The sequence below is a fragment of the Emys orbicularis genome, chromosome 15 (assembly GCF_028017835.1).
Source record: "Emys orbicularis isolate rEmyOrb1 chromosome 15, rEmyOrb1.hap1, whole genome shotgun sequence".
NCBI lineage: Eukaryota > Metazoa > Chordata > Testudines > Emydidae > Emys > Emys orbicularis.
Window position 1 is genome coordinate 12,626,125 of NC_088697.1, and position 9,026 is coordinate 12,635,150.

Here is a 9,026-nt window from a genome sequence, read left to right on the forward strand (position 1 = left end):
GAGTGTGTCGCTGTCACTTCACCAGCTACACAACAGGCTCTGTCTGCATCCCAGCTTTGATTAATCCCAGTTTTTAATTCCTTCCTATTGTGATCATTTCCCAGTACTCTGTCTCCTTCTAACATTCTGGTCAGAGATTGCATACGGGGAGGAATGGGCTAGTTTGTGTTACACTGGGAAAGTACGTTGCCATAGCCTGTGACTGAAAACTCTGCTGGAGGTGGGCAGGAGCCTGTTAGAAAAATAAAATAGCCAAATTTTACCAAACTGTTACACATTCAAACCTTTCTTTGTGTGCACAATATCAATTGGGGCTCTAATAAATATCAACCTTCCTTTAACCAGATCATTGTTTTTTGTAACTTTCAGAGGCACTGAAAGGGCAGCTGTTTAAAGATAATGTGCTTCTATTTCATAATCAGCAGCAGAGTCTCTGTAACTTTACCAACCACAGAGCTGGGTGTGTCTGCATCTAACTCATTGCAGGGTTAGTGTAGTACCGGATAGTTAATTGCACAGTCTTACTTCTCTAATGTCACTTTCTCATCTTGTTAAACACTTGTGTAGAAACAGCTAGGTTCCCCCCACCCCTTGATCTTCTCCTAAGGACTGTGTGATTTTGGGCTCCAGCCCACTGCTTTGCTGGTGAACAACAAACCCCTCCAGGCTGTGCTCACACAGCCACAACCATGCAAAGTCACTCCCAGCTGAGTTACGTGAATGCTTTCCCAGCCACTCATGATTTATAGAAAGGGCGACGCCCCCAAATTCTTAATCCCAGCGTTGCACCCCGGAAATGTGTGTCTTGCTCTGGCCAGCATCCTACTGACCAAAGCAAGCTCATTAATAGTCCGTCATTTTATCCAAGGAAATGATAGTGCCCCAGCCTCTGTTAATCTGAGTCGCGATTCCCCGAACACTTCAACCAAAGCACACTGGTTTAGCTAGAACAATACAAACAAGTTTATTAACCGGGGAAAGATATACTCACTTCAAATCTAAGTGATAAAGGCCTAAAAGTTAGACCTGGTTACAAAAAAAAAATAAAAAGATAAAATCGCAGTCTGAGTCCTAAACTTTGAGATAAATAAGATTTGAAAGCAAAAACGGTCTCGCACCCAAAAACTTTCAGCAGTTCATGCTAACTGAAAAGCCATCCGGCTAGGACCACCCTCCCCCGCCCAACCAGTTCAATGATGCTCCTATTGTCTTTCAAGTGATCTTGTTGCCATGAGTCGAGATGGGGGAGGAGGTAATGTAGAAGTAACTGTCTCTTATTTTATACCCTCCCCCTCTCTTCCCCGCCCCCCACTGCTGTGTAGACAAAACAGTCCCCTGGGTGGGTATGGGCGATTCGAAGTGTCTTTCAGGTGAATTGTAAATGTCTTGTTCACACCCATGGGCGGCGAGTTCTATTCCTGGTACTGCCCAGGCACCACGGGCCTGGCTCCAGCATTGTCTGAGGCCGGGTCTCTCCTTCAGCCCCACCGGGCACCCCCGCTCCGTGCGTCCCCCGGGCTATTTAAAACAGCCTGGGGCCCCCACTCACCACCAGCAGTGCAGCGGAGCTGAGCAGCTTCCCGTCTGCTCGCTCCATGTGGCTGCCAGCCCCTCTCTGCGGTCCCTGGGCGGGGTGGGTCTGTGTCCTGACCCAAGCGCCCCTGTGGCCAATGGGAAGCTGCGGGGGCAGTGCCAGGGTGTAGCAGCGCGTGGAGACCCCTGGCCCACCCTGTCTAGGAGCCGCAGGTAAGCGCTGCACCTCCCCACCCCCTCCCAGAACCTACACCTCCTCCCGCCCCCAAACTCCCTCCCAGAGTCTGCACCCCAGACTCCCTCCCAGAGCCCAACCTCTCAAACATCCTGCACCCCAAGCCCAGGGCCTGCAAACCAGACCTCCTCCCCACACCCTAACTCCCTCCCTGAGCCTTAGGCAGGTGGGGGGCGGAGTTGTGGGGGGGTTCTTGGCACCAACAAAATTTCTACAAACCTGCCGCCCCTGTTCCCACCTTCTGGGCACATGATATTTGAGACATCTTCAGGGATGACATGAAAATCCGTTGCTTACAGTCCCGCTGATGGTGACTGGTTACTTCAGTAGCTAATAGTTTTCCAACCCCTGGAGTCAGGCCTTCGTTGACACTGAGGCGTCAGAATTAAAATATACTTCAGTAACAAACATATTGTAAAATCTCATAGCACCACCGACAATGTTGGTGCACACATTTTAACAGGAAAATGATCTTCAGTAGATTATGAGTTTTCAAATGATACCTCACAAGGCATACTTTGTACAAAACCTATCCTAACCATAGAACAGTGGTGAATATGGGGGTTCAGGGTGTTATTTGGGGTACAGTGCGTCACACTTAGAGGATTGGCTCTGATTTCAGCTGATGGACAGGTTTGCTAGGTTTGTGGACATTATAAAAGCCCCACCCCACCATTCAGTGAAACTGCTGAGCATACTGGAGATGGATATGAAAATATATTTCTAATAAAAATAAAAAACAGCTCCTAAGGGAGCACCTGGATTTGAACCAGGGACCTCTTGATCTGCAGTCAAATGCTCTACCACTGAGCTATACTCCCTCTGATAGTAGAGTATTGGAGCCAGTCATTTTGAGGATTGGGAAGGACACATCCTAGTTCAAAGAGCTCCTCTTATATTCCCAGTCATGGGTGGTTTAATAATGGGGTTGTATTAAATATTAGACATGCATGGAAACACCACACCTTGCACAAGCCCCTCCCCTGCTCGGTCTCACCAGACCACAACTACTACTTACCTGGGACCACACCCTGCTCCCCAGCTCTGGGCCATTTAACCTCCCCGGCATTGCTCCACACCCTCAAAGGACACATAGAAATAGAACCCATTAATCCCCAGAGCGTTCATTAAGGAACTGCCAGATAATTCTGTTCTGACCAGAAACACGGAGCTCCCGACTCTGATTTAGAAACACAGAGCTCCCGGGAGTGTCAGCCACACCCCTGTGCCCGGCAGCAGAGTGGGGCCCTGGCAGGGAGCAGGGCCCATAATGCACAGGTCCCTTTTTTATATTTTGCACAATTGTGGTTCAGTGGGAGAATTCTTGTCTCCCATCCAGCAGGCCTGGGCTTAATTCACAACCAATGCCGAGCTGAGTTTTCTGAGCAAAGGCTGAAGGAACTGGGTATGTTTAGTTTGCAAAAGAGGAGATTCAGGGAGGATATGATAGCAGTCTTCAAATACTTGAAAGGTGGCTATAACAAAGATGGAAAAAAGTTGTTCTCTCTTGTCACAGAGGGCAGGACAAGCAGCAGTGGGTTCAAACGACAGCATAGCAGATTTAGATTAAATGTCAGGAGAGACTTCCTAAGGCTACGTCTTCACTACGGGGGGGGGGGTCGATTTAAGATACGCAAATTCAGCTACGCAAATAATTCGACGTATCCGAGCCAACTTACCCCGCTGTGAAGACGGCGGCAAATCGACCTCCGCGGCTCCCCTGTCGACGGCGCTTACTCCTACCTGCGCTGCTGGAGTACAAGCGTTGATTCGGGGATCGATTGTCGAATCCCAACGAGACGCAATAATTCAATCCCCGAGAGATCGATTTCTACCTGCCGATTCAGGCGGGTAGTGAAGACGTAGCCTTAGTGTAAGAACAGTAGGACAATGGAACTGACTCTCTAGTTTGTGGAAGCTCCTTCACTGGCATGTTTCAAAAGGAGGCTGGAGAGCCATCTCTCTTGGATGGTTTAACCACAACAAATCCTGCAGCTTGGCTGGGGGTTAGACTAGATGACCCTTGCAATCCCTGGTAACCCTATGGGTTCTATGCAGGATGTAAACTTGAAATAAGGGCCAGTTTCCCCCCCTAACATGTAAAGTCTTTACATTCAAACACAATGATTTTCTGAATGATCTGTCCCAGTTCAACCTTCAGATGTTGGGGTGGATGTTGGACTCGCTGGGTCAAATTCTCTGGACTCTGTTATGCAGCTGGTCAGACCAGATGTCCATAGAGATCTCGTCTGCCTCTAAAATCAAAATACGGTCTTAAATTAATCCTCAGACACTGGTTTTCCCCTATCCTGATCCCCAGCAAGGGCAATCCAAGGAAGGGGGCTGTTTAGCGAGGATAGAAGAAGGATAGCCTTTGCACCATGGAGGAATCAGATTCCAGATTGGTTAGGTGCGACGCTGCCCTCCTTTCTCCTGGCTTTTAAGATGGTTGAGCAGCATGTGGTAGTGTATCTAAATTAGAGACTTCCTGTGGAGAAGTGGGTTTGAATTCTGTTTCTGACAAGCAGTGGCTGAGTTTGTCTTGAATTTGTCGTCCCCCCCCCCAAATATTCCCTATTAATTTTAACATAGTCAAGTCTTGAATGAAGTGTGACATTCTCCTCCTCATTCCCAGAGTTTTTTCACCCTAAAGGTTCCTGTCCTCACAGCTCACTGAGAGGGAATGATTTTGGGAAGGGGTTTTCACTCTGAAGTTTCCATAACAAGACATTTCCACGTCAGGCCCAGGAGCGCAGAATCTCAGCTCTGTGTGAATGAAGAGAGAAAATAGGAACCGTTCACCCACAAACTGCCCGTCCACACGCTCTGCTCCGGGCAGCGTGAAACGATCCCGCAGAGCCGATCGAGTGGGGGGGCGGGTTCAGTCTGACTTGCAGGTAATTTAGTTGACTCTAATTGGGCTCCTCAGACTGTGGTGACTCTGCAGGTGGAGAAGCTGCTGTACAGCAGTGTTGAGCGGGTGCAGGAAGGAGAGCAGCTCCACTATTCAAATTCTGCAGTTTACAATTTTCCAAAACTGGGAATAACCCAAACCAACATCTCTAGTGGGAAGGTGGATGCAGAGCAGGAAACTGGCCATGCCCAGACCTCCTGTGGGAATTAATAATGTTGTGAGGATCATTTGGGAAATTAGCCGTTCCTGACAAGGTTTATCTCTCTTCTAATTTCAAGTTTATAGTATTATTTAGAGGAATCAGTAATTATTTTTTCTATCTTAATTAAACCCTAAACTTTATGTAATCAAACCATGACAATTAAGGCCCCCCGTTTTATCTCTCTTGTAGCAATAATGAACTAGTTTTATGCCATCCCTGACATTCCATGGAATAACAGCTGCAGCATGAGGAAAGAGCCGAGCCAATATCTCACTGTCGGGGATGCAGGTGGCCACGTTCCCTCTGTTTGACCATTGCCCTTGCAGGAGTGAATGTTTCAATGCAATTCAATACCCTGGCTCAGACAAGAGACCCAGGGAGGTTTTGCTGTTCATGGATCAGTGCAAAGGAAATTATTTCTGTGTGTGAAATTGAGGCAGGACATGAAACATCCACATGGTGGCGCAATGCCCTAAGGAATGTGGGTGAAGAACTCAGGCTTAAAACTGAATTAACTCCACTCACTGGCCACCCTCCACCCCGGGATGGTAGCCCCCCTTTTCAGGTCACTAGGCCTTGCTGCCCAGCAAACCAGAGTAGCCTTATTGACTCTGGCTGCCAAACCTCGCTGCCCTGCGGAGATTACCCCGTTGACTTGGCCCACAGGGCCCTAGTGCTCTGTGGATCAGGGCAATTATATAGACTCTGACCACTAGGCCTTACAGCCCTGCAGATCAGGGCACCCCTATTGACTCCAACTCTTAGCTCTCACTGCCTAGAGTCAGAGGGCTGCTCGAAGGATGGGGTGCACTCACCCCACACTGGATGGGGTCCTCCCCCACCCCATCACAGGGAGCCAATGTTAGTGTAGACACATGCACAAAGGTTGCCTTGTATTGACATAACACTGCAGTGTAGATCTGGGGAGAGTGTGTGTGTGTGTGGGGGGGAGAACCTTCAGCAAAAGGGGGAAAAGCGTCTTCCCAAGACTGCCATTTCTGCTTCTTCTGCGGAGTCCCCAGGGCAGGAAACACCTCAGGAAAGTTTCCTTTTCAAGGGATCAATAATAAAATTGGTGAAAGTTCAAAATCAGCATACTGACATCAGAATGCCAATGCCCTAACCCGCAGCGAACAATAATGGTCTGGCATCTTGAATCCAATGCCCAGGGCTAGGCTGCAGCTGATTTGCAACAGCATTTCACGAGGCGAAGAAGACCGGGTAATTGTATGATTATTTAGTAGCTTGGGGGTCCAGTTCCATTTCCTATTCAGTTCACACAAAAGTGTCTGATTTCCCAGCTCATTCAAATGTTCTGACCTGTGGCTGGCGCTCCCCTCCACCCCTTGTTACCAACCAGGGCTGGAATGTTTCACATGGACACTGTCGGGAGGAGACATGGGCATAGGTGCCGACTCCACCGGCAGCCAAGCTCACCTCCCCCCACCCCCGCAGCACTACAGGACCCACCGGACCCTACTGGATGTGTCCTTCCAGTTTGACAGTGAACCATCGCTAGTTGCTCTCTGACTGCAACCTTTAAAGCCGTTGTGCAGCCTCCCTATTGTCATTTCATCAGACCACATTTTCCAACTTTGCTTATGAGACCATCACGTGGGACTGTGAAAACCCTTTACTAAAATCAAGATACCGCATGTCTACTGCTTCCCCTCTGCCCACTAGGCTGTTAACCTTGTCAAGGGAGGAACTTAGGTTGGTTTGGCATGATTTCTTCTTGACAAATCCTTCCTAGCTTTAATTTATAACCCTACAAGACTCAATTGATAGTTTAACCATTTCTTCCATTCTCTTTCCCAGGATCGATGATTGGCTTCACTGGTCTTTAATTCCCAAGGTCACTCTTTAAAAAAGGGAGCAATGTTTCCCATTCTCCAATCCTTTGGGACCTTACGTGTGCTCTACCATGAGTTCTCGAAGATAACCACTAATTGGTCCAAGATTGCTTCAGCTGGTTCCTTATGTACCTAAAGCATGTAGTGCCCCCAGCGGGGCAGAGGCTGGGGCAGGGAAGCAGCCCGGGTTGGGCTGGGAAGAGGATGGTAGTTCTGGTGCTCAGAGAACTGGCCACAAAAAAATCAATTCCACCCACTGTGAAAAATCAGCGTGGAACTATGGGCTGAGCTGGGGTTACAGCTTTCACTCCTGCTGTGGCATGCAGGGAACCCAGGGGCAATTCTAGAAGAGCATTTGGAACTGAATTGGGGAAACCGACCTTTCATAACAGGCAGCTCAAGTTTAGATGAACTGTTTTTTGTTTTGTTTTCTGTTTTACAATTTCTTATAACACTAAATAGTCCTTCAATCCTAGTGTCAGAATCCATGAAATTGCTTCAGCCTTGTAGTTTGCCCAGGGTGAAACTGAACATCACTTCAAATACATATGAGTGGAAATCAATCACTTTTCAAGAGTGACTGCGCATAGAAGACGCGTGTTGTGTTTCATTCCTTATATCCTGGCGCCATCGTGTGGCCATCTCCTTTTCCCACCTTTCTGTAAAAAGTTTTGGTAGTTGGTTCAGAAACTTGATTTCCCCAGGAAAGATGCAGGAACAGGGGCTGCCTGGTATAGAATGAGTGGTATAGAGCATATACCACTCTATATATGCTCTATACCACAAGGATGTCCGTCCTTGTCAAAAAAACATCTCCCCCCTTCAGTTCAGTGGCAGCCACAACATGAAACCCCTCTGTACCGAGCAGGAAGGAACACAAACATTTTCTTTTAAAAGGAGCAGCCTCCTTCCTTTTTAAGTCAGATGAATTTATCTTCATTTGCCATCTCTTAGGGGAGGAGTGGAGCTGGGGCCAACTCCTGCCGGGATAGAGAGCCCCTCTCCCTATTGTTCAGTCAGTCTGGGACCCTGCCTCTGCCCAGAATTAATGTGCTACCACCACTCAAACCCACCCTGCTCAGAGTCATTAGCTCTGTGGCTGTGTCACTGCTTTGCTTGCACAGTTCACACCTACATGACACACTGTTTTTAAGCGCATTGGTGGTATAGTGGTGAGCATAACTGCCTTCCAAGCAGTTGATCTGGGGTTGATTCCCAGCCAATACAGTGTTGCATTTTGTCCCTGTTGTTTGAAATTGGTCTCATTTCAGTCACCCTGTGTTATAATCATATTGTTTTACGAAAAACTGCTCCCTGTAGGAATTTGCTACTGGTAGCAGTTACTCCTATGTAAGGGACAACCAGTGGGACCATTGGACAATCGAGGTGCTAAAGGAGCACTCAAGGACGATAGGGCCATTGTAGAGAAACTAAATGAATTCTTTGCATCGGTGTTCACGGCTGAGGATGTGAGGGAGATTCCCAAACCTGAGCCATTCTTTTTAGGTGACGGATCTGAGGAACTGTCCCAGATTGAGCTGTCATTAGAGGAGGTTTTGGAACAAATTGATCAATTAAACAGCAATAAGTCACCAGGACCAGATGGTATCACCCAAGAGTTCTGAGGACACTCAAATGCGAAATTGCAGAACTACTAACTGTAGTCTGCAACCTATCATTTAAATCAGCTTCTGTACCAGATGACTGGAGGAGAGCTAATGCGACGCCAATTTTTAACAAGGGCTCCAGAGGTGATCCCGGCAATTACAGGCCTGTAAGCCTGACTTCAGGGCCGGGCAAACTGGTTGCAAGTATAATAAAGAACAATATTGTCAGACACAGAGATGAACGTAATTTGTTGAGGAAGAGTCAACGTGGTTTTAGTAAAGGGAAATCCAGGCCTCACCAATCTACCAGAATTGTTTGAGGGGGTCGACAGGCATGGGAACAAGGGGGATCCAGTGGATTTCCAGAAACCCTTTGACAAGGTCCCTCACCAAAGGCTCTTACGCAAACGAAGCTGCCCTGGGGTTGCCTCCCTGAGCATCTGGGGTAATAGCAGCCCCCGGCCCGTGTCCCCCCCCCCAGGGCGCAGTAGCGTAGCTAGCGGGGTGCAGGGGAAGCAGCCGCTTCCCCCGCCTTTCCAAAAGTGGCTGGAGGAGCGACTGGGGGCGCAGTCTGGCGGCCCGCAGCGCGGCTGGCAGCCATGGGGAGGCGGCGGGCGCGGTCGGAGGTGCGAGTGGGGGGGCACGGGGGTGGCACGGCAGGGCCGGAGGAGCCATGGGGGGG

At 48.7% G+C, this 9,026-nt stretch overlaps 1 non-coding gene across 1 annotated transcript; it reads right to left on the reverse strand.

The window, feature by feature from the left end:
* Positions 1–2,517: 2,517 nt before the first annotated feature.
* Positions 2,518–2,589, reverse strand: TRNAC-GCA (transfer RNA cysteine (anticodon GCA)). The gene has a single exon. It is a non-coding gene; the product is annotated as a tRNA-Cys (tRNA).
* Between the last annotated feature and the right edge of the window lie 6,437 nt (positions 2,590–9,026).